The sequence below is a fragment of the Coccinella septempunctata genome, chromosome 7, assembly GCF_907165205.1.
Source record: "Coccinella septempunctata chromosome 7, icCocSept1.1, whole genome shotgun sequence".
NCBI lineage: Eukaryota > Metazoa > Arthropoda > Insecta > Coleoptera > Coccinellidae > Coccinella > Coccinella septempunctata.
Window position 1 is genome coordinate 5176593 of NC_058195.1, and position 25382 is coordinate 5201974.

The following is a 25382-nucleotide window of genomic DNA, read 5'->3' on the forward strand; positions in this document are numbered from 1 at the left end:
TGTTGGGCAATAATGTTTTATACCAGTATGCTCAACGTCTGTATCAGTCTTGAAAATCAGGCTCCAGAGTGACTACACCTTGTCAACTTGAGTTTGGGAACTTTAATAAGTTGATGAATGCATGGAGAATAAGGCGATGCTGTGTTGCGCTGAATTGGAGAATATATGGCGCTTTTTAGTGGCATATTTATAACGTTCTCAAGATCATACCTTTGAAGATAATTTCGTAATCTTGAAGATCCTCCTCTTGGACAATCATTCGAAACTCACGTTAGCCGAGAATATGCGGTGTGTATTCATTGCATCAATAGAGGGAGACCCTGTATGGGACCAATTCAAATGGAATAATCATTCGAAACACACTTCTCTTCAGACAGAAAAATGTAAAAGCTGTGATACTGGAATATCTTCGAATTGCATCTAGCATTAATGTTGGAATTTTTGTCAGATGAATCACTTGGCAAGAGATGGTAGAGAATTAGTTTATACGAATATCAAACGGATAAAATATGATGTACTGAGGGCAATAATATTCTGCTAACGTGAATTTAATTACCTCCTGGAGCTTGCTCTGATTGCTCCTTGAAGATGTTCATATAATTATGGTGAAGAGGAATTGCTTGAGGGAAAACAGGCAAGAAATACTTCAATTCAATCTTTCCTTCAACTAGATTGTTTGTCATATAGTATTTTCTTGAAAAATACGTTCCTGTTGTAAAGAATGAAGTGCTCCAAATATTTTCTTCGTCATTTCCATATTTTTCTATGTGCTGAGCTCATAACTATTGAGAAAAGTCTTCTGGTCTCTCGTAAAGCAAGTTTCATCAACTTTTCTCAATGTCTTTCAGAAATGTACATTTTTTTTTACTATATTTCGTTTTTAATGAAATCAAGTAAACCATCATCATCATAATCATTGCTGTATCCCGTTACCAGGAATAAATCTACAAAAAGACACAACAAAAACGGTGCAAACAGACCTATAATTTCTTAGGGCTAATTGCGACTGTGTGCCCTCCCATGACTGAAGGGACCCAACCGTGACCTACAGATCCTTCCACACTCTGGGCATGGATAGTTACCAACTAGATCTGTCCGCAGCTGTATCCTTCTCGAGTCTCCATTATAACCGTTTACCAAAGACCTCCACTGTGACCTGTCTAACGCTAGTTATTCCCAATTATGATTGGCATTAACTGATTTTAGGGATTGATGCAGTATATCCTTAAACAGCTTATACAGGCCTCCTGGTTTTCGGGCTATCTCTGTCAATTCGGCATACAGAGCTATTTTGGGGAGTCTTGTGTCTTGCATCCTCAGAATGTGGCAGCTCCATCTGAGTCGGGCCCTCGTTACTTGAGTCTCAATTGTTGTACAACTCGAGCGTTGCAAGACTTCTTCATTCGAAACTTTGTAGGACCATCTGCTATGTATTATTTGTCTTAGATGACGTTGTTGCGTTTGATCAAGCTGTTTAATATGTCGACTATAGGGCGTCTAGCTTTCGTTTTCTTAAAGAAGCGTTGGGAGGACGACTGCTTCGTGAACAGCTGTCTTGGTCTTCAGATTGAGGTCGTGATTTTGAAACACTCTGTCCTTTCGCTTTCAGAATGCCCGTGATGCCGAATTGATACGGTTGTGTATTTCCGAGTCTAGGTTAGTCATAGTATTTATGAAGCTTCCCAAGTATTTGAACTGCTTTACCTGTTCTAGAGTTTAATTCTCCAGGCTGATATATGTTTGAAGGCTTTCTGGCGGACTTACCAGGATTTTGGTTTTGTCGATATTGAGTCTAAGGCCTAAAGCTTCGTATATATGTTCATAGGTGTCCAACATTATCTGAGCGATAAGTGCGCAGTCGTCTGCATATTGAAGTTCCGTAATAAACTTTGTACGGGTTTTTGCTCTGAGGCGTTTCAAGTTAAACATGCCTCCATCAAATCTTGATCTTAATCCAACACTCTTTACAGGCATAGGTACTCATGTCAGCAATTAGTCATTATTTTGCTATAGCAAAAATATTGAACAGTAACACGCAGCCTTGTTTTATTCCAGGGTAGGTTGTAGAGCCATTATGCTGTATTCTGGTATGAAGGCTTTACCTACTAAGAATTTCGAGTAAACTGTTTGGGCGTTCATCCGTATTTACATGAAGCAGGTAGTTGTTTAAATTTTTGATATAACTAGAGCTAGAGACCTTCAAAACACGTTGTAATTTCCACACGCTTCGTGAATCACAGCACAAGCATTATGGAGCAGGTATCGTGAAAACATTTTCAATATTCCAGTACAACTTCAACATAAAAATGACAAACAATTGCAATTTTCGCAGCATCCCCTGAATAATAAATCATCGCGGGATTTTTCCTCCGTAGAAACCCCATCAAAATGGACGCCCTGATAATAATTGGATCACATAAAGGTGGAATGTCCATTTCGTTTCACACCGTTTTGTGGATACCGCCAAATCGAATACGGAGCTTTATCGAAACACATATTTTACAGAGGGGGGTGCTGGCCATCTAGTGGCCCATTCTGAAAGTAATTTAGACTGTGGACTTCAGCGTTATCCCCTCATAAATTACAAAGTTCTTCCTGGCCAGCACGCACCTCACGTATGCGAGAGGGGTCCTTCGGTCGATGAGAGCTTCTAAACAGTCTGGTTAATGAAAGTATAAAAACAATGAAATGTTTTTCGTCCATTGGGTTGAGAGTAATTGTAATTTATCGAGCACGAAGCACTTGGGGATTCGGTTGGAGCAAGAATTAATCTCTTGGGGTTTTGGTGCTTTACCAGCCGTTCAAATGGGTTGAAATAAGGTGGTATACAGGGTGAGTCTTTGACTCTTACAAATATTTTAACAGTGGATTCTCGAGGGTGTAAGAAACACTTTTTTCCTTTACCATTTTTTACGAATCGAGTCGGTTTGAAAGATACAGGCTGTTGGAAAGACCATCAAAAATTTTTATTTTTAGTTCTATCTCACAAACGGTTCCATCGAATGAAATGAATTTCGGAATATAGTTTTTCATGTATTTGATGAATCCTTTTCGATCACAAGATATCACCCACGTCTTCCAGTTTTCTTATTATGACCATTACGTACCATAAAAATACCAAAAATTCAAAGAACCCAAATCTTGAAACTGAGTTGGACGTTATGTGATGAATATTTGAACGTTTTGTGAAATGAAAGTATTCCTCATATTTTCTCGAATGATGCGCCATTTTCGAGTAACTTGATGTTCAAAAATCAAAAAGTATCTGTGAAATTTGAAGAATAGGGTGCTTTGGCTGAATTCAACTCTGTTCAAAAGATCTACAGATGTGTAGTGTTACAGATCGGGCTAGTTATTCTGAAGGAAATTTTGTTTTTCCAGGGGTGGCACAGCTCATTATGAAAACTTGAAATGGCTATACCTTTTCATCAAAGCCGAATAGAAAGAAAGTTTCTTCTGACCTAAAAAATCTTGTGTTAAATAGTTATACACCTGTATAACTCTCCTTTGGGATATTATGATGATAGAAGTTGTTTCAAAGCTTCCTAAAAACGAAACAGTTCATGATTGAATTGCACTCCAGTTTAGTGGAAAAAAAATCAACCACTGTATGTAAAATCTGAAGCATATCTGTCTCGTTTAGATTTTCATCGTCGAAATGAATTTTTTCAAGAATTGCTCATGTCCTGATCTGATTTTGCATTTTATTACCTCAACCTAGCCTCGCAAAACTTGTTATCGATGAATTCAGTATGATATTCGCGAATCTGAGAGCAGTAGAAACTTTCCCAAAACATCCGATAACAGCAGCCATCAAGACCAAAATGGACATGATAGTGGACATAAAATCCAACCATAATTCCCCAGAACGAGAATGAGCTTCCCTCCGAGATTTTATCGGAGATAATCCAAGTCAATGGTGAAAAATCTCGACGCCAAAAAACAGGACAAGTCTGCATAAATAGGGAATAAAAGAGGAACCCCAAATACTTCCGAGTGGATGTAAATTCAACCGCCAGCAGCATAAGAAACGATATAGTCGTGCAAGAACCGAACGCGGAGGAAAATTATTATAAAGATAGGAATGGGACACTTTTTTCCATCGGGAGAAACGCCCTCCATCTCCTTCTCCATTTATGGGGTCCAATAAAACCCGCGGGACAAAAAATATATATAATAGCCCTGTTCTCGAAGTTGTTTATATCGACAGTGATGAAGTGGAGAAATGGATTTTCGGCTAAAGTCGGGCCGATGTAGGGACAGTAGCATTTTCACAGTCTGATGGACCTATTGAGAGCCTGAAAAAGTCCTTAAGCGATCGAATTACTGGGATGATCGGACGCTCTCCTACATCTTCGTACAAAGGCTTTGTTTCTAGCCCGCTTCGTCCATAGCGAAAGGAAAGTAACGAGAATAATTAGCATTGCAAGCGCATAGAACGAGCTCCAATCCAATTAGCAAAAAGTTTTCTCATTTTTCGGTATGGACTGATGTAATTGGCTAAAATACAATTCCTCGGAGTCTGAAAATGAAATTTTTAATTTTTTGGACGGCATCTGGATGACATCTCAGCCCTGTAGTCGCCATATCTGGCTTTTATCAATCCCCATAGTCTTTTGTAACCCCGAACACTATACAGGGTAGTTTTGAAGGTGATGTTTTTGACAAAAAGTTGAACTTTTTTTTTTGGTGTAGCAGGGGGAAAATCTGCAAGTCAGACGAACCACCCTCTCCTGAGGGAAAACAAGTATGGGGATTCTCACTCTCCTGAGCTCGAGACCCACTAAAAACCCTTAACTGCTTCTTGAATATTGGTTCTGGGCATTTGCCTACAAACCGTTCATCTCTTAGTCGGTTATCTTCTCGCACACTATCGTACTGGAATTTATGTATTTATCCTCTATCGGATAACACTTTATTGGATTTTTCAATAAGTTTATGTTCTTATTTAAATCTCTTCTTTATTGATCTCTGTGTCTCCTTCGGTAAATTCGCATTCTCCTTTTGTCTTCCTCTGGGTCGTAGTCCACTAGTCTCCTGAGTTCTTGATTCGGATGGTTTTTCGCTGTTTCGAATAATTTCTCTGCTTTTCTGTTCATGAATTCCGTTATGGTTTCCCATTTTAGGTCCCTATAAATCTGTCTGTTCCTGACAAACCAAGGTGCATCTATTGCACATCGTTGCAGCTTGTTTTCAGTGGCCTGAATTCTTTTGATGTGGCTCTTTGCCGCGAAACCCCAGGCAACTGATCCATAAGTCAGTTGAGGCCTAGCAACGGCTTTGATTATCTTCAATTTTGTCTCTTTCAACATGTGGCTTCTTCTTCCTATCAGAGGGTAGAGTCTATTCATCGCTGCTTTCGTTTTGTCGATTGCTTGTTTGATATGACTTTTCCAAGTAAGTCCTTTGTCAAGCGTTATTCCTGAATATTTGGCTTCATTTTCCAGTAGATTTCTTCGCCGTCAACTTCTACATTCGTTATGGGTCGCAGTCTTCTCTTCTGTAGTAATATTGCTTGGCTCTTTTGTCCATTGAGTTCGATTTTCCACTTTATGCACTAGTCATTTGTTTCGTCAATCGTTTCTTGTAGACTCACCCTGTATACAGAGTGATTTCTGCGCTATGACTCATCAGGCAGGGGTTAAGAGAGGATCATATTAGAAGTCAGAAATCGTCACACATACATTTTTTATGCCAACTAATCTCTGAGGTACTGTTTTTTTACTGAAAATCATACAATATTCATAACCTAACTATTTCTGAACTTTTGAATTGATTTTCGAAGCCAAAAATCGAGAAAAATGAGGGCCATCCTATATGTTCTGGTACCAAATCATTGCCCAGTACATGAAAAAAATTTCGATTTCAGTTTCGAGAAAGAAGAAACAATTCTATTGAAATCAATAATTCATTCGAGTGACCCAAATTTCTTGTATGGGGTAGAGCCATTTAAAAATGAAATAATCCTTGTATGTAATTCCAACAAACAATAAGTTCGCAAAATTTCATCAGAATGGATTCAACAGTTTAGAAATCATAGGAGCATGAAAATTCTATGGTCCTGTATCTCAGAATTAGTAGGCATAAGAGGTGTTTGAGTATCCATTTCTGACTCCTCATATGATCAGAAAAAAAGCGCCATTTGTTTCGACTTTATGTGAAAAGTACTATAGGGTTTATAAATTCAATTTGGTTCACTCCCGACAAATTCACCGAACAATGCCGTAGTTAATCTGAACCTCGCATTTGTTGGCGTCAATACGTCAGACAGAATATAGATATATCTATACAGGCGTGAAATATTGTAATGAACAGTGACATATAGCTCCAAAATGGCTGTAAATAAGGCTCTTCTTCAGTGCTGCGTCACAATGTGATTTAGGATATCGGGTCTAGATATTTTATGGTGTTACCGAAGTAATTACTGTATTAATGACTTCAACATTATTAATTATATACCGTAAATAATGCAACAACGATGTTCATAGTTTCCACATTATTCTGGAGGATATCCTTCAAAATTCACTATGTACTCTGCTGAAACTATACCTGACGCAGAATTCAACCACTCTTGATGTTATATTGCTTAGCTAATGTAATTTCTATTTTTCACCTTATGACTTGTCCTATACATTGTAAATGTCTCAAAGGATCAATAAACATTATGACTTTAGCCTTGCGGCTTTCACACTCCTCTCCAGAGGAAAATTCACTTATTCCAGATATCTCAGATATCAAAAGGATTAAGCTCTGTTGGAGCCCTTTCCAGGTTTTCGGGCTCGTGGTGGTGGTCGGGTCCGGGTCGCTCCTCGCCTCCCTGCTATAGGTTGGATTCCTGCTCCACCCGCACTTCCTGTCGGCGCAGACGGTGTTCCTCTGCATTCCCCATGTACTTGCGTACAGTTCTCGCCGTTCCGAGCAGTACCGCCTTCTGCATGACTCTATAGATATTTTCGTCCAACTGAAGTTTCCTCAAGTTCTCCAGTAGTTTCTTCGGTATCAGGCCTGTAGATGAAATGACAATAGGGATGGTCTTGATATCTTTCAGCTTCCACTGTCTTCTGGTTTGTTCCTCGAGATCTCTGTATTTTGAAATTTTTTCAGTGTGCCTATCTGGAAGATTGTTATCATTTGGAATCGCCACATCGATGAATAGTGCTCTGTCCTCATCCTTATTGAGCAATATGAGGTCTGGTCTATTGTTAGTTATTTTCCGGTCTGTCAGAACCGTGCGATCCCAGTAGAGCTTATGATGTTCATTTTCCAAAACAGCATCCGGATGGTAATTGTAATAAGGAACCTTTTTCGAACCTAGAAGTTGGTGTTTTAGTGCCAATTCTTGATGAAGAATCTTGGCAACAGCATCATGTCTATTTTTGTACTCCGTTCCCGCGAACTTCTGACATCCCCCGGTGATGTGCTGGATAGTTTCATGTGTCGCACAGCCATAACGACAGCTATCGTCCGCCACTGAGGCATCCTTGGCGATATATTTCATGTAATTTCTTGTTGGAATCACCTAATCCTGGATGGCAAGCATGATGCCCTCTGTCTCAGGAAACAACCTTCCGGAAGTCAACCAGAAGTTCGACGCAGATATGTCGACCTAATCATGGTTGACCTCGTTCTGGTGCCTTCCATGCAAAGGTTTGCCAATCAGTTTTTGCATTCTACTTTCTGCAGAGTGTTCGACGGTTTCCAAGTGATCCTGTTGTAGCTTTAACGGTGTAGAACTATCAGCAACACAATCTACTCGATGGAGTGCTGACGAAGCAGCCTTGCTCAGGAAATATTTTCGAAATATTATTATTATTATCTATCACGCAGTTTAAAACAATATATAATTAATATCATCACATTACCTCCCCTGAAAATAAGTCAGAGTATCCTCCTTTGGTTTAAGTTGTAGAATCACATCATAAATTCCAGAAACACCCTGTCTAAGTTCCCAAATTCAGCACGAAGATAAAGACTGAATAATTCAGTGAACATCGTAGGGCGCCATAAGTGAATGATGAGAAGCGGATGATGAGGTGGATTCAAAATTGATTTACTTCGAAATTCGCGACACTATAACAAGACCAAGCTGGGGGAAAAAGAATGTGGCGGAATTCCCTCGCGTTCAGCATACCACAGAAATTTCATTTTATGGTCACTTAAACGCCGAACATCGACCTACACACTGCTCCGGAACTACGACCGAAGGCAAATATAGTGGATGGAACATGCAAATGAAGTTATAAAATGAAGTTCAACCTTCAGCGAAAAGCCTCTACTGCTCGTCCATGACTTATGCATAAAACATCCCTCTACTCTTTGGTGGGTAAAAGTGACGGTTTTCTTTCTTCATATCAGGGCGGTCGTATCATCGACGAGGATCTGAACATTTTTCCCGATTTACATACAAATTCGTGCTTAACTCACGTAGAAAGACGGAACAAACAAAGTGATGATAATAGAGCCGACAAAGCATATTCAACTGCGTTAGTTCTGGAATTGTTCCGGGCCCGGAGAATAACGCTGATCTCGCGTTATTGCGGATATGTGCTTGGACAGGATTATTTCCTGGTGGAATGGGGATTTTCAGTAACGTAGAGTTGTCATCGGACACTTAAATTATTCGGTATGAAAAATTATGGCAATAGTCTAGGTGCACTCTTGGAAATATCTCCGGCTTATAGTGTTACGTTTTTTTTATTCTATGAGGGAAGTCGGAACTTAAAATCCGTAATATAAGTGAGTTCTGGTGAGCGGAATGTATACATAGGGATTATTTAACATCCCCTCGGATATATGAAAATTTTAAGTCCACATCATGTTGCTGAAACTCACCAGAATTCCTTATTTGGGTAGAGTGTAAGTCGTTAGGTTTTAGTTCTAGAAGATGCCACACTGAAACTTGATGATTTGTGTTTGGAGTCAAGAACGACGAGAAGTGGTCGATAAATTTTATTTTCCCCGAATATTATAGAAAATACGAGTCTCTAGACCTTTAAAAAAAGTGTTTCTTCTTGCTCTGCAAACCAGACCTCCACAGCTTCCATTACCTCCTCATTGGAAGAAAATTTACGACCTTTTGAACTTTTTTTCAGTTGGGGAGTGAAATGATTGTCAGATGGAGCCACATCTGGTGAATAAGAGGGGTGTTCTAGTAATTCAAACCCTAAATCACGAATTTTTTTGCATGGCAACATACGATTTGTGTGCAGGGGCGTTGTGCTGCAAAAACAAAACGCCTTTGGATAGCTTTCCGCGTCTTTTCTCTTAAATTTGTTTCCGTAGGGTGGTCAGTAATGTCGAATAGTAATCTCCGGTTATTGTTTTACCCTTATCCAAAAAATCAATCATGATTACTTCATGGAAATCCCAAAAAACTGAAGAAAGAACTTTTCCAGCAGATTTTTGGACACGAAATTTCTTAGATCTTGGAGAACCAGAATGTCGCCATTCCATCGATTGTTGCTCTGTTTCTGGATCGTAGAAATGTACCCAAGTCTCATCCGTAGTATCAATTCGGTTTAAGAAGTCTACATCGTTTTCAAATCGAGCACAGATCAAAAGATATGCTTTTACCCTTGCACGCATTTGGTCAACATTCAAACATTTGGGGATCCATTTTACAGCAATTTTTCTCATGTCCAAATTGACGTGAACTATATAATGAACGCGTTCGTATGAAATATTCAGTGCTTCAGATATCCGTTTCAGCCCAATTCGACGGTCTGATAAAATCATGTCATGAACTGCATCGATATTTTCGGGGACTGACACAGAAACTGGACTTCCCGATCAGCCATCATCTTCAAGGGAAAATTTACCTCTTTTGAAGCTTGCAGTCCAATTTTTCACGGTCGCATACGAAGGACATTGAACACCAAGAGTATTAAGCATATATTCGTAAATCTGCTTACCTTTTAACCCTTTTAATTTTCACAATTTCGGTGGACATCTTCTTTTTTTTAATTTATTGCGTAACTCTGGTTTACTTTTTTGACCTCAAACTTCACACTGACACTTCTAATGAGTTATTGTTCGTTGCTATGGTAACGCAATATTTTTTATGCATAGAACTGGCCTAGACTAAGTAGATATCAATACATCCTCGTAGTGTAGCAGTAGTACACAAAATTATATGATATATAAATATGATATGAAATATAAAACATACTGCTACCTGTCATATACTCCAGGAAGATTCACCATCGGTTACGAAACGTATTTAAACTTTTCTCTCCCCTCTCACATCATGTAAATTTTGCAACCGTATGTAAAATTTTCCCCTATGCATCTACGCCAGAAATTATGTACTGTTCCGGGGCAGAAGGAATGTTTCCAACATGTGTGTCGTTGGCAAAACGCGAAATCCTCTTTGCTTCAATAAAACAGTATCCTTTCATGAACGTGGAGTACCCATTCGAGGAGGGTGAGGGAAGAAAAGAATGAAGTTGGTTATATGCAATTCTGTATCCAGAAGAAATCCATTACAATGAAATTCACTCGAACATGAGGATTACCGCGAAGGAAGCCAGGTTTTATTTGGAGAATTGTGTAGTGGCACGGTGTCTGTTTTCAGAATGATATCCTAGCTCGGATTACAATAGACTCGGAAGCATTTGAATATTGTGAATATGAAGTGGGTGTAAGTGTGGCTTACTTGGAAATATGTGAAACTTTTATTTATCCAAGAATATGGGAGGGTTGAGAATTCATAACTCGTCTGAAGAAAATCCATTTGATTTAGGTATAATGAAAACTGACGAGTGGACTGACTTATCCAATTTATTTAACTATTCTGTTAGAATCACACCGTTCCACTTTTGGTCCATAGCTAGAGGGTCTTAATAAATGATTGTTTAATCGCAGTGGGCGTCCAAATATTCGCATTTCGCAGATTTCAATCACTTTCACTGTCCTTGAAACAAAAGGTTCACGAAATTGTTTTAAGAATTTGGAATACAATGATCAGAATGACATCTAATTTGGGAGGTCTATGATAATTGAGATTATGAAGCAGCAAAGAATAACTCAAAGCCCTTTGCGATCATACAATCATTAATGAAGACCTTGTACCCTAACTGATTAGCTCTTTTGTTTGAATGAAGATAAATGGCCCTCATAGCCTTGGTAAGCTACTCGTAAAATGAATTGAAAATGTCCAACCTATTCAGGTTGCCAAAGAAAACAGGGGTAGGTACAGACCATTATTTCAGGCCTATTAGACCTCATCAGAGCAACACAGCTGACCCTGAACAGATACGGAACTGCTCAACTATATATTTTCATTGAGGTAGTAAGAAAAAACGGTAAGTATTTACAAGTAAGATTTCCAGCGAGAAATAAGTTATTTACTAACTTTTCTGAGGAAGATTTTCAAAAAATAACTTCCATAATCACCTCATCAACGAAAGAATTTCTGATAGTAACTCCTCGTAACACAGAAGCCATTGTATCCAAAAAATTGCACATCCCGTGGCTTAGATCTCTATATCAGCCAGGGTTCATTCGAGAATATCACGGGAAATGATGCTTACGATCCATTATGGCATGGAAAGTTTTATGAATGAGCTAGCTCGATGCAATGGGGTGCACTGGTTTAACGCGGACGTACGTCAGCAAAGCGAATAAGAAAAATTTACCCGGTGAAATTCAATTTCCCTGAAACGTAGCCGAGGCAGAAAGGAGTGATGGAAAAGAAGCAATATTGTACTTTACTGGAAGTAGTGATGGGATGGCCGGATCTTTCCATTATGCAGATGTGCCATCTCACCATTTCTCGACTGTTATGGTCGTAACAAGGATTGAATTGTTTCCAGACACAACATAGTTGATATTTGGACGCACATACAGGGTGTCCAGAGATAAAAATATGAAGAAAACTTCATATAAACGTCGGTCGTTATAGCCCCTTTTACATGACCTCCAAAATCCAATGAATCTTCGCTAACTTCCTCAAAATTTGGCAGATTCAAATAAGAATCATTACGAGAAAAAGGCACATTTTTCTCTTCAATATCTGAATGGAATACGTGCATTTTCAACTAAGAATTAGTTAGTGATCCCGCGAATAGAGTTCCTGGTTTGGATCTCCCAAAAAAATTTGGTGTATTCAATAGTATTCAATGCTATGCACACAGCTCATACAGCAGCGTTTGAGGCCATACTTGATGTGCTTCCCCAACACCTATATGTGAGTAAATGTTTATTATTTAATATTGCGTTACCATAGCAACGAATAATAACTCATTAGAAATATCAGTGTGAAGCTTGGGGTCAAGAAAGTAAACCAGAGTTTTGCAATGAATTAAAAGAAAGAAGATGTCCAGCGAAATAGTGAAAATCGAAAAATTGGAGTATCGAGCCATCATCAACTACCTTTAAAAGGGAAGAAGTAAGCAGATTTACGAAGATATGCTTAATACCCTTGGTGATCAATGTCCTTCGTATGCGACCGTGAAAAATTGGACTGCATGCTGCAGTCATGTTTGATTCATTCTGTTGCATTGGTGATCTATGTGAAAATGTTTTCACTAGATTCAATATCGCCTACTTCTGAAGTTTTATCCACATCCACATGTAAACCGATGTTCCAGATAACTTGGTGAAAGCCACTAATAAAGAGGAATACCCTAGCAATCGTTGAGCATTGAACAAAGTATTGGTGAGTTTATGCAGAGTTACTTAAAACTAATACAATTAAGAAAGGGACCAATCTAATTGGTAGATGGCGTGCACGTGCTTGCCCATGACATTGGACCCTTTCCTAGGTAGTTCTCAATAACTCAGCGTGAACTCATCTCTAGAATCTATTACTACGATGGGGTACGGAAAAGGTACTGTCAAGTAACTGTATTCAAAGGGTTAAGAGGTGAGCAGATTTGAGAAGATATGCTTGGTACCCTTAGTGATCGATGTCCTTCGTATGCGACCGTGAAAAATTGGACTGTAAGCTTCAAAAGAGGTAAATTTTCCATTGAAGATGATGACTGATCGGAAAGGCCAGTTCTGTGTCAGTCCCCGAAAATATCGATGCAGTTCATGACATGATTTTATCAGACCGTCGAATTGTGCTGAAACGGATATCTGAAGCACTGAATTTTTATACGAAAGCGTTCATCTTATAGTTCACGTCAATTTGGACATGAGAAAAATTGCTGCAAAATGAATCCCCAAATGTTTGAATGTTGACCAAAAACGTGCAAGGGTAGAAGCATCGCGTTCGATCTGTGCTCGATTTGAAAACGATGTAGACTTCTTAAACTGAATTGTTACTATGGATGAGACTTGGGTACATTTCTACGATCCAGAAACAAAGCAACAATCGATGGAATGGCGACACTCTGGTTCTCCAAGACCTAAGAAGTTTCGTGTCCAAAAATCTGCTGGAAAAGTTCTTTCTTTAGTTGTTTGGGATAACCCTGGAGTAATCATGATTGATTTTTTGGATATGGGTATAGAACAATAACTGGAGATTACTACTCGACATTACTGACCAATCTACGGGAAAAAATTAAAGAGAAAAGACGCGGAAAGCTATCCAAAGGTGTTTGTTTTGCAGGACAACGCCCATGCATACAAATCTCATGTTGCCATGCAAAAAATTCGCGATTTAGGGTTTGAATTACTAGAACACCTCCCTTATTGACCAGATTTGGCTCCATCCGACTACCATCTCTTTCCTCAACTGAAACAAACTTTAAAAGGTCGTAAATTTTCTTCCAACGAGAAGGTAATAAAAGCTGTTGAGGTCTGGTTTGCAGAGCAAGAAGAAACATTTTTTTTTGAAAGGTCTAGAGACGTTGCAGGTTCGCTGTAATAAATGTATCCAATCAAGAGGAGAATATGTTGAGTAATGAAATATTTAGAATTTTTCAATATATCCTAGTAGGTCAAGACAGCGCCCACGTTTTCTTAACCTCCAACGACACTGATTTATTCTCCGTTTATTCGATACTGCGTGATTCAATTCCGGAAAGAAACGACCACGGGGAACCCATAAATTATAATCGAGACTATCCGCAATCCCTCTCATCCGACAGCCAGGAAGACAGACCCCCAGGGACACCCCGAAATCTTTTTAATTAATTCCATTGACGCCCCCGCCCCCAGGTCGCGAGCGGAGGCTCGAACCCGCGTTTTCATATTCTCCGAGCGGGCAAAAAGCCTCTGAAGTTAGAATTAATGACTCTCTCCATCGTTAATGCGGAAAATATGATTCAAGCGAGCGACGCAAATGATCTAGTGTCCTATTGACGCCGTACGGAGACAAAAACCTCCGCGCGCCATAAGCAAATAGTAATAGGCTTCAGTGTACATGAGGATCGAGCGAAAACAGGTCGTTTTTGTGCCTGAAGCAACTAACGAGAATTGAACAAGCAATTATGGCCGTATTCGGTGAAAAAGAGAGATGCATTTTTTACGATATGGGATAAATGTGTGCGACACCCTTGAGACTTTGACCCAATTATTTTGTTGGGTGAATTATACAGCGTGAGTCTTTGACTCGTAAAGTAGATTCTTGAGGTCAAAAGGAACACTTTTTTCCCTTACCATTTTTTCTGAATCGTCTTGGATCAAAAGATACAGGCTGTCGAAAAACCATAAAGAATGTTTTTTTAGTTGTATCTGACAAACGGTTTCATCGAATGAAATGAATTTCAGAATATAGTTTTTCGTTAATTTGATCAACCTTTTCCGAACACAAGATATCACCAACGTCTTCCAGTTTTCTCATTATAGCCATTACGTACCATAAAAATACCAAAAAGTCAAAGAACCCAACTCTTGAAACTAAGTTGGACGCAATCTAATGAATATTTGAACGTTTTGTAAAATAAAAGTATTCCTCATATTTTCTAGCATAATGCACCGTTTTCGAGTAATTTGACGTTCAAAAATTAAAAAGTATCTGTGAAATTTGAAAAATTAGGTACTTTGGCTGGATACAACTGTGTTTGAAAGATCCACTGATGTGTAGTGTCACAGATTTAGCCAGTTATTCCAGGGGTGGCATAGTTCATTATGAAAACTTAAAATGGCTATATCTTTTTATCAGGGCCGAATTGGAAAAAATGGTACAGGAAAAAAGTGTTTCTTTTGAATCTAGTCTTAAAATATTTGTACGAGTCAAAGACTCATTTCCCACTAAATTGGAGTGCAATGCAATCATGAACTGGTTCGTTTTTAGGAAGCTTCAGAAACACTTCTTTTATTCCAATACCCTGTAGAAAAGTTATAGAGTGCTCTGAGCTCTCAACATCAAATATCAAACACGCCCTTTCTCATTTTGGAGCCAAAAATGTAGAATTTTCAAAATCGATTATGTTCTGATATGACAGTCCAAACAATCAGAAGGTTTCAACAATCCTAACCTAATAATTATAACAAGACTGAAATCACAGTTTTCTCTAGTACCTAATAGATCCAGTAGGTCATGCCAAACAATGCGAAAGAAAATTCGAAAAAACAAATTTAATTGAAAAACAATCGAGACAGGCAAATTGCCAATTTATTCTGAACCCATCAGTGGATTTTTCCAGGCGAAAATTCCATGAACCACATTATTATTATCGCACATAATGTATTATCGAGTTTTCAGGTCAACTGCAGCAATATGTAATGAGCCCTGTGGGTTAATTTTCGAATGAAAACTGATTTACGATTCAGACTACCGTCTCTCATATTAAATATTCAGTCGGAAGCATCATGATGATATGATACATAATGTAGGATGAATTATTCAAAGGCCTAAGTGTTGCTCTTGAAATTTTTATGTATCTCTGAACTCTACTAATGTTGTACCACGCTGGGCTATCAGTTGGAATCAGTGCCGGATCCAGGAAAGTCTGATTCCCTCAGAATCATCTTTTTTACTGCAAAAAATTGGATCCAGACACTTTGATCGTAATGTTTTACTGCGACTTCAACCGAATTTTTGATGAAAAATGTACAGTAGAAGAATTTAAGTAAGGTTTGTGGCACATATCTATGTACGGGGAGAATATTGTCCATTCTGTGGATCTTTAAAACAGGGTTGTACTCAGCCAAAGTACACAATTTTTCATTTTGCAGAATGGTAAAATATTCATTAGTGGACAATCAACCGTCTTTTGAGAATTGGAGTCTTTCTCTTCTGGTAAAAATAATCATAATCAAGAAACTGGGTGGAATTTTGTGTTGAGAGAAGATTCGCATCATATCATATCACCAGATCAATGAAAAACGTCGTTTTTATAGATTTTCAATGGCCTGTACCCTTTCAATCGAGTTGAATTGAGAAAAATGGCAAGGAATAAATATATCATTTGACCTTCTGTTGAAACATAAGTTTCACTCGGAAATATTGACAAAACTAAATCCTGGTAAGTTCGCCAGAAAGCCGTCAAAAAAATATCAGCCTGAAGGATGAAACTCTACATAGAATAGGTCGAGCAGTTCAAATACTTGGGAAGCTTCATAAATACTAGGGCTAACCTGGACACGGAAATACACAACCGTATCAATTCGGCATCACGGGCATTTTGGAAGCTAAAGGACAGATTGTTTCAAAATCACCACCTCAATCTGAAGACCTAGACAGCAGTAGTCCTCCCAACGCTTCTTTACAGAAATGAGAGCTGGACTTCCTACAGGCGACACATTAAGCTGCTTGAACAAAGGCAACAACGTCATCTAAGACAAATAATGCACATCCGATGGTTCCAAAAAGTTTCGAATGCAGAAGTCTTGCAATGCGCGAGTTGTACAACAATTGAGACTCAAGTAATCAGTGCCCGACTTAGATGGAGCGGTCATGTACTGAAGGTGCAAGACACAAGACTCCCTAAAATAGCTGTGTATGGCGAATTCACAGAGGGAGCTCGGAAACCAGGAGGCCAGTACAAGCGATATAAGGATATCAATCCCTAAAATCAGTTAATGCCATTCATAGCTGGGATCAACTAGCGTTAGACAGATCACAGTGGAGGTTTTAGGTCCACAGTTATAATGGAGACTCGAGAAGAATACAGCGGCGGTCAGATCTGGTTGGTGAATAACCATACCCGGAGTGTGGAAGGATCTGTAGGTCACGGTTGGGTCTCTTCAGTCACAGGAGGGCACACAGTCGCGAGTAGACCTAAGAAATTATGAGTTTGATCGCACCGATAGTTTTGTTTTTGAGTTTTTCTGTAGATTCATTGTCGGTAACAGGATATGGCAATGAATGAATGGATGAAGGTTTCACTCATCTATTTTCCAGCTGCAGGCATCGCCTTTCAGACTCCCGGTTTCTGCACTGGACTTATGGGAATGATGGCTGCGCAATCTTGGACTTATTATATAGGCGACTTTTGGTGAGATGAGTTCTACCTTCTGTCAAAAACGCGAAGACACGTTTTGTAGCAGAGCGTTCGTACTGCCTCAAGACAAAGCGCAGTTTTTCATCATAGAGTTTAAATATTCGAATGTGTTTTCAGCCCTAGGCGGGCTGGAAATTTTCATGGCTTTTTTTTCTGTCCGGGTTATTAAATATTCTTTCTCCTGAAACGGGTGGCGCTATGTACCGTTCTTGATGAAAGGCGAGGTGCGTTGAAGTTGTTCCGTACAATGTCTATTGTTTTTGTTTGCCGCGAACTTAAATTACGTAGTCAGAGGAGTTCGCAAAACATTTTGTTTTCTCATTTAGATCATTTCGTTCGGAATTCGCAGTTGTTATTAATCTTGCGGTGAACTTTCGGCAATCTCGGAAATCACAAGGCAGTTTCTTGTGGGGGTGGAATATTCAGAATTGCCAGACAAATATCTCGGAGAAATGAGTCCTGAAGTCAGTTTTCATTTTTCAACTTTTTTTTCGTTGAGAGATGCGAATATGACGAAGCCAATTCAGTATCTACCTACCAAATTGAATGAAATCATTCGAAAGAATGGATCGTTGCAATTGAAAAGGGAGGGCCTTAAATATTATATTTCTTTCACGTAGTAGCTGCAACATACGGAGATATATTGAAAAATGTTAGCCTACTATAGTAGCAATAAAAATTTCAATGTCAAAAAATTTTACTAATCAACATCTTCCCCTCTTAATTGGATACATTCATTACAGCGAACCTGTAACGTCTCTAGACCTTCCCAAAACAATTTTTCTTCTTGCTCTGAAGACCAGACCTCCACAGCTTTTATTACCTCCTCGTTGGAAGAAAATTTACGACCATTTAAACTTTTTTCAGTTGAGTAAAGAGATAATAGTCGGATGGAGCCAAAGCAGGTGAATAAAAGGGGTGTTCTAGTAATTCAAACCTGAATCACGAATTTTTTGTATGGCAACATGAGTTTTGTGTGCAGGGGCGTTGTCCTGCAAAAACAAATATCCTTTGGATATTTGCTCTCCGAATCTTTTCTCTTCAATTTTTTTCCCTACAGTGGTTAGTAATGTAGAATAGTAATCTCCGGTTATTGTTCTACCCTTATCCAAAAAATCAATCGTGAATACTGCCCAAAAAACTGAAGCAAGAACTTTTCCAGCAGATTTTTGGACACGAAACTTCTAAGGTCTTGGAGAACCAGAGTGTAGCCATTCCATCGATTGTTGCTTTGTTTCTGGATCATAGAAATGTACCCAAGTCTCATCCAAAGTAACATTTCGGTTTAAGAAGTCTACATCGTTTTCAAATCGAGCACAGATCGAACGCGATGCTTCTACCCTTGCACGCTTTTGGTCAACATTCAAACATTTGGGGAAACATTTTGCAGCAATTTTTCTCATGTCCAAATTAACGTGAACTATAAGATGAAGGCGTTCGTATAAAAAATTCAGTGCTTCAGATATCCGTTTAAGCCCAATTCAACGGTCTGATAAAATCATGTCATGAACTGCATCGATATTTTCGGGGACTGACACAGAAACGGGCCTTCACAATCAGTCATCATCTTCAATGGAAAATTTACCTCTTTTGAAACTTGCAGTCCAATTTTTCTCGGTCGCATACGAAGGACATTGATCACCAAGGGTACCAAGCATATCTTCTCAAATTTGCTCACCACTTAACTCTTTGAATACAGGTACTTGACAGTACCTTTTCCGTACCCCATCGTAGTAATAGATTCTAGAGATGAGTTTATGCAGAGTTATTGAGAACTACCTAAGAAAGGGTCCAATCTCATTGGCAAACACGTGTACGCCATCTACCAATCAGATTGGTCCCATTCCTAATTGTATTAGTCCTAAGTAACTCTCCATGAACTCACCAATACTTTGTTCAATGCTCAACGATTGCTAGGATTGTCCTCTTTATTAGTGGCTTTTACTAAGTTATCTAGAACATCGGTTTACATGTGGAAGTGGATAAAACTTCAGAAGTAGGCGATATTGAATCTAGTTAAAACATTTTCACATAGATCACCAATGCAACAGAATGAATCAAACATTACTGCAGCATGAAATTCGCGGTTCTTTCCGTCTGAACCTTTGTCCAACTCAAAGAGTTCTTCCACGTCTTCCTCCACTAGTTCCAAATTGAAGACTTTCGGTTTTTGGCACTCTCTACCGGTAAAAAATGAAAACATTCCTATCATTCCGAGTTCAAAGACACCAGGCCTGCAATTATCCGGATGAAACCTCTGCCACCGAACTAGTCTTGTGGATATGTTAGGGAGATCGAAAAGATACTGCAAATTGGATTCCAGATGATATATATCGCCGATATGAATTTGCATATATTCAAATTAGACGTAGAATTCCGTTCAAGTTCGCGGAGTTACATGGAGAAGTCGCATCGACCGGATAAAATTGTATAAGAGATCAAGAAACGGCGATCTGAATGAATTATTGGTGTTTTGGGTTGAATGTACGGGAGGTTATATCTCGAATATTGATTGGACGCTTGTGGAATAACTTGACGGAACTGACCTCGCGTCTTATTCGGACATTTTTTTCGAGCAACATAATATCCGAACCCGTTAGTTTATTTTTATTGGAGACAGGACTGTTCAGTTCCTTGACACTTTCGATTCTAATGGTTTTTTTTGGAGGTGTGACCATAAAAAAAGGATGAAAAGAATTACCTTGCTTTTCCTTCAAGCAGCACCTATTATTCAGTTGATAAAAATAACGAGTTCATCAGTCAGGCTCAGAATTCATAGTTGACTTACTAGTAAAGATGACGAGGATTCGAAAATCAAGTTTGGATTGATTTTATTTCAAAAAAATACTACACAGGATGTGTTCATATCATGTGAAATCACGGTTTTGAAATATACAGGGTGAGCCTCTGACTCGTACAAATATTTCAACAGTAGATTCTTAAGGTCAAAAGAAACACTTTTTTTCTTTACCATTTTTTTCGAATCGGCTCGGTTTGAAAGATACAGGCTGTTGAAAAACCATAAAAAAATGTTATTTTTAGTCCTATCTCACAAACGGATTGATCGAATGAAATGAATTTCGGAATATAGTTTCCCATTAATTTGATTAATCTTTTTCGAACACAAGATTTTGTTGATTTTGTTGTTAGGAAGTAAGAAATTGAATAATATTAAACAATGATCACGCCTAAAACAGTACTGAACGCCTAAAACGTACTGAAATAGGGAAAATATGGGACATATGCTATTGTCTTCGTCTTGTTTTCTATCTGGAGGGGATTGAATCGGACACCGTTTCATATTGGGTGGCGATCTGGGTAAATGTATAGTACCCAGTAGCACGTGCCAATATTGAATAAAGTTCCATTAATTCCAAACGTTCTCCACCGTAGAAAAATGCTATGTTGCTCTGATGAGGCCAAATGAGGCCGAAACCATGGTCAGCATCTGCTTTTTTTCGGTCGAGCGTACTCCATTTGGGGCCTAGACGATGGCAAATTGGCTAGTTCAATTCAGGTCGTAACACTTGTTGATATTCATATCGTCGGGTGGTATGCATCTGAATTTATCCTTAAAATTGAATAATTTTAGTTTGTTACACTGTCTGAAGAGTTAAATAGGTGCGTGATGTTATTTGGTTTTGTTGCTTTCATTGATTAATTGTTTAACAAACGATGAGCCTTTTTAATAAAAGATGTAAAAGTTTCAAGAGAATATCTGTTGAATAGACTAAAAGGGAGTGCGGGAGACTTGACCCATGCTATGGCCGGGAGACATAATCAGTGGCCCAAGTTTCCCGCACTGAGTTAAGATAGTTTCCTTCAAAAAAAGAAAAATGAATTATGAAAATAAATTCAAAAGAATATACAAAGGTTCAAAAAGGTAAAAAACATGTTGGAAATGAGTGAGAGTGACTCTGAAATAGAAAATATGTATTTCATATTGATTAGTTGATACATCGGATGATGAAAACATTGATATAGACAATAGTTGGTCATTGGAAATTGTTTCCTTTCAATGTTTTTCCTGATGAACAAACTTATGGTCTGTCTCGCCCCCTGTTCAACTCTCCCATGGGTTAGGTTAGGTTAGGTTAGGTTAGATTAGGTTAGGAATTATAAAAATAAATTTAAAAGAATATACAAAGGTTCAAAAAGGTAAAAAATCTTGGAAATAAGTGAGAGTGACTCTGAAATAGAAAATAAGTATTTCATACGTTGATACATCTGATGATGAAAACATTGATATAGACAATCGTTGGTCATTGGAAATTGTTTCCTTTCAATGTTTTTCCTGATGAACAAACTTATGGTCTGTCCCGCCCCCTGTTCAACTCTCCCATGGGTTAGGGAGACATGAGCCAATTTTCGGTTCTTAAAAAAAGAATTGCTGTACTCAAAATGTTCATCTCACCATCACTCACTATTATCTATCGTTACCTATTCGTGCATTATATCTTCACGCATAAAAATGAGCTGCTACCATTTACAGATACAACGTAAGTGGCCTCATAGTACTCCCCATATAATGCATTGATTTCAATCTTGAAAATGGAGAAGGAATGCAATTTGATTTTTCCAATTCACCATCCACTCCAGTAACACAGTTCGCCCAAACCGAAAAGTATCATAAATTTAATTCCGAAATCATATCCACCAGGACATTCCGTAAAATTCCTCATTTGCATAATATAATTATGGAAATTGAAAACTCACCTATATCTGGAAAATCAATTTCATCAACCACGAAGCCTCGGCAATCTGCAAAGTAAACAGATATTTTTTTCACTTTCGGTTGATAAACTTGAAAAGTGATGGGGGTCGGATGAAAAGGAACCGGGGGATCAAAGAAGCCACAACTTTCAGAGCTCTGCTGAATTCGTATCAGATTTTCGTGCTCAGATGCTTTCAGCCGATTATCAGGGCCGCGTATTATCGACGAATTTGCGTGGATTAATCACAAGGGATGTTTCTCTCGAAAAGTCCGGATTGGAAAAGTATTTTCGACCGGCAGTTTGTTTATTCGCGATTTTTCACATAGCACTATGCACCCAATATCCTACGACAGTAATAGAATCCCCTGCCTTTTAGACACAGTAGCACATAGGTCATTTTAGGGGGGTCTAACCCCTTGCTCATTTTTGACCCAAAAAATGGAGATTTTCGAAATCGAGTTATTGCGCTATGGTGGAAGCCTAGGCAACGCTGATTAAATAACTGCAAATCCCAATTGGATCAGACGAATATAACAGGAGATATCGCAGATTGAAAATTGCGATTTTTGAAAAATTGCCATTTTCAAGATGAAAATCTAAACGAACGGACAAAGGCTTTCGAAATTGCTCGCAATAGATTCAGCGTATTCGAAAACCTATATTTTCATATCAAACTTTCCAATAGCTGACACAGTTTAGGAGAAAATAATTTTTTTTGTTTTTCCACTTTTCATTTTCGAGTTGACTTCGGAGAACTCTCTGGAGTGCAATTCTCTATTGAATCATTAACTGTTTGGTTTTCTAGAATCTTCAAAACGAATTCTATGCACTCAATATCCTAGGACAGTAATAGAACATCTTGATTTCTAGACAGAGTAGCAAATAGGTCATTTTAGGGGGGTCTAACTCCTTGCTCATTTTTGACCCAAAAAATCGAGATTTTCGGAATCCAATTCTTGCGCTAGGGTGGAAGCCTAGGCAACGCTGATTATAAAACCGGAAATCCCAATTGGATCAGACGAATATAACAGGAGATATCGCAGATTGAAAATTGGGATTTTTTAAAAATTGCCATTTCCGAGATGAAAATCTAAACGAAGGGAGATAGGCTTTCGAAATTGCTCGCAATAGATTCAGCGTATTCGAAAACCTATATTTTCATACCAAAATTTCAAATATCGAGCCCTGTTTAGGAGAAAATAATTTTTTTTGTTTTTCCACTTTTCATTTTCGAGTTGACTTCGGAGAGCTCTCTGGAGTGTAATTCTCTATTGAATCATTAACTGTTTGGTTTTCTAGAATCTTCAGAACGAATTCTATGCACTCAATATCCTAGGACAGTAATAGAACATCCTGATTTTTGGACAGAGTAGCAAATAGGTCATTTTAGGGGGTCTAACCCCTTGCTCATTTTTGACCCAAAAAATTTGGATTTTCGAAATCGAGTTTTTGCGCTAGGGTGGAAGCCTAGGCAACGCTGATTATATAACCGGAAATCCCAATTGGATCAGACGAACATAACAGGAGATATCGCAAATTGAAAATTGCAATTTTTGAAAAATGTCATTTTCAAGATGAAAATCTAAACGAACGGAGATAGGCTTTCGAAATTGCTTGCAATAGATTCAGTGTGATCGAAAACCTATATTTTCATACCAAACTTTCCAATATCTGACCCTGTTTAGGAGAAAATATTTTTTTTTTTCCACTTTTTATTTTTGAGTTGACTTCGGAGAGCTCTCTGGAGTGCAATTCTCTATTGAATCATTAACTGTTTGGTTTTCTAGAATCTTTAAAACGAATTCTATGCACTCAATATCCTAGGACAGTAATAGACCATCTTGATTTTTAGACAGAGTAGCAAATAGGTCATTTTAGGGGGGTCTAACCCCTTGCTCATTTTTGACCCGAAAAATTTGGATTTTCGAAATCGAGTTTTTGCGCTAGGGTGGAAGCCTAGGCAACGCTGATTATATAACCGGAAATCCCAATTGGATCAGACGGATATAACAGGAGATATCGCAGATTGAAAATTGCAATTTTTGAAAAATGTCATTTTTAGAATGAAAATCTAAACGAACGGAGATAGGCTTCCGAAATTGCTTGCAATAGATTCAGCGTGATCGAAAACCTATATTTTCATACCAAACTTTTCAATATCTGACACTGTTTAGGAGAAAATATTTTTTTTTGTTTTTCCACTTTTCATTTTCGAGTTGACTTCGGAGAGCTCTCTGGAGTGCAATTCTCTATTGAATCATCAACTATTTGGTTTTCTAGAATCTTCAAATCGAATTCTATGCACCCAATATCCTACGACAGTAATAGAATCCCCTGCCTTTTAGACAGATTAGCAAATAGGTCATTTTAGGGGGGTCTAACCCCTTGCTCATTTTTGACCCAAAAAATGGAGATTTTCGGAATCGGGTTATTACGCTATGGTGGAAGCCTAGGCAACGCTGATTATATAACCGGAAATCCCAATTGGATCAGACGAATATAACAGGAGATATCGCAAATTGAAATTGCAATTTTTGAAAAATGTCATTTTCAAGATGAAATTCTAAACGAACGGAGATAGGCTTTCGAAATTGCTTGCAATAGATTCAGCGTGATCGAAAACCTATATTTTCATACCAAACTTTCCAATATCTGACACTGTTTAGGAGAAAATAATTTTTTTTGTTTTTCCACTTTTCATTTTCGAGTTGACTTCGGAGAGCTCTCTGGAATGCAATTATCTATTGAATCATTAATTGTTTTGTTTTCTAGAATCTTCAGAATGATTTCTATGCACTCAATATCCTAGGACAGTAATAGAACATCTTGATTTTTAGACAGAGTAGCAAATAGGTAATTTTAGGGGGGTCTAACCCCTTGCTCATTTTTGACCCAAAAAATGGAGATTTTCGAAATCGAGTTTTTACGCAATGGTGGAAGCCTAGGCAACGCTGATTATATAACCGGAAATCCCAATTGGATCAGACGGATATAACAGGAGATATCGCAGATTGAAAATTGCAATTTTTGAAAAATGTCATTTTCAGAATGAAAATCTAAACGAACGGAGATAGGCTTTCGAAATTGCTTGCAATAGATTCAGCGTGATCGAAAACCTATATTTTCATACCAAACTTTCCAATATCTGACACTGTTTAGGAGAAAATATTTTTTTTTGTTTTTCCACTTTTCATTTTCGAGTTGACTTCGGAGAGCTCTCTGGAGTGCAATTCTCTATTGAATCATCAACTGTTTGGTTTTCTAGAATTTTCAAATCGAATTCTATGCACTCCATATCCTAGGACAGTAATAGAACATCCTGATTTTTGGA

At 38.3% G+C, this 25382-nt stretch overlaps 1 protein-coding gene across 2 annotated transcripts in view; it reads right to left on the minus strand.

Moving 5' to 3' along the window:
* The window catches only part of LOC123316343 (Ig-like and fibronectin type-III domain-containing protein 1), a 180332-nt gene that overhangs the window by 101862 nt on the left and 53088 nt on the right, over positions 1–25382 (minus strand). The window contains exon 2 of one of the 2 annotated variants that reach the window (XM_044902372.1): positions 22053–22097. The exons of the other annotated variant lie outside the window; for it this stretch is intronic. The gene's annotated coding sequence lies outside the window, so the exon portion shown is untranslated. The remainder of the gene's footprint in view (positions 1–22052; positions 22098–25382) is intronic. 2 annotated transcript variants of the gene reach the window in all.